Here is a 1,670-nt window from a genome sequence, read left to right on the forward strand (position 1 = left end):
TAGGTGTCAAATTTGTTCCAATAACTTTCGAGTAATAGATAGATAGATAGAGGGAGAGACAGACATATAGCTCGCTCCGGCCCAGTCATGGTATTAGCTGTCAGTAGCCAAAGAATCGACAGGCATGCAGACAGACAGACAGACAGATACTTCACTAGCAGTGAGCACTTTCACTTCTGACGGCTAATAGCACGATAGTGCCTTCTTTTTTAATTGAATTTTCTACAAACACGTTTCAGATGCCTATTCCGATTATATCGAAACTTGCGAAAACTTTTCCAGAAAATTCATATTTTGGAGGTTTTTCTTTTTCATGAAACTTTCAAATACCTTTCAGATTGAGATTATATTGGAATTTAATACGAAGAAATAATCGTCGGGCGCGCGCATCTATCTAAAATCCGAAATTTCGATGAGTGTCACTGTGTGTACGTGCTCACCATTCTTTCCCACATTAAATTCTGATATAATCATAAAGGGATATTCATTAAAAAATTGTGAGTTAGGAGGAAACAAAGCCATTTTCTCTTCCCACTCCTGTAAAAAATCCAACAAAAACAAATTGTGACTAAGGTTCGGTGGAAAATTTTAATTCAAACCTTATGAAAAAACATTTGTACTGTAAGATGAATCTCTTTAGGGTTAGTAAAGATATACCTATTAGGATACAAAAAGAGCCAGTTACAGGCGGACTTAATCTAATATAGGGGAGCAGGTAGTATATACGTCTTAATAAAAAAAATTAAAAAAAGGAAATAAAGTATTGAGAAAGAGAAAGAAAAGGAAGCAGAAAAACATGTATTTATAAATATATAATTCCACAACCCAACAGAGGAAGTACTAGTGTATGTGTATATATATAGCACGGAAGGCAAGACGTTAATCTATGATGATATACACGTAAAAAGGGCAACAATTTAAAATTTCATCTACTTTAAAACAGCTAAATTAATGTCTCAAAAGTACAAAAATTACGCAACAATGAAATGTTACTGCTAGTTTGAGATAGAGATTCATAGAGAAAATTACCTCACCCAATTAAACAGTATCGGATTTACTCTTCCTGTCCGCAACGTCCCAAACAGAAAGGAATTCAATTGGGTGCTTTTTGGGCAGGGTAAAAAATAGTATTTAAAGATAATCAAAAGCCGCCAAGTTTAAAAAGGTTAACGGCGTACATGGCAGACAAGTCTCCCACTTAAAAAACAATTTTTTTTTTATTTTTACGGAAACCCACGTTTACGGCTATGGAAATTGCTAAAAAATCGCAACAATGATTTTAAGGTTCGGAAATCATAAAATGGTATGAAAATTTAATTTCATAGGCAATACATCAAATTGTATATTGTTATCTCGAACATTTTCCTCAGAATATTTCTTTCCTCACGTGCAGTATAGTACCTTATTTTCATCAGATCCAGCGATTACGAGCAGCTTAATGTTATTTTAATTTTGTCTATGAATTTTTATAGAATAGTAAGGGCATCGTAATATATTTTAATTTATTTCAAGCAGATAACACTACCACCAATGCTTATATAATAAAAAGAGGCATGTTGCAAGTATGCTCCCTCCGGTTTATTTCTACGCGACTTTCAGAAAAATGGATATTTTTCTTTTTGGCACTGTCAGAAGTGAAAGTGCTCACTGCTAGTGAAGTATCTGTCTGT

At 33.8% G+C, this 1,670-nt stretch overlaps 1 protein-coding gene across 1 annotated transcript in view; it reads right to left on the minus strand.

Moving 5' to 3' along the window:
• LOC106883088 (40S ribosomal protein S2) overlaps nt 1–1,670 on the minus strand; it is a 5,129-nt gene that overhangs the window by 2,750 nt on the left and 709 nt on the right. The window lies entirely within an intron of this gene.

Source organism: Octopus bimaculoides, chromosome 5 (genome assembly GCF_001194135.2).
Source record: "Octopus bimaculoides isolate UCB-OBI-ISO-001 chromosome 5, ASM119413v2, whole genome shotgun sequence".
NCBI classification, from domain to species: Eukaryota; Metazoa; Mollusca; class Cephalopoda; order Octopoda; family Octopodidae; genus Octopus; species Octopus bimaculoides.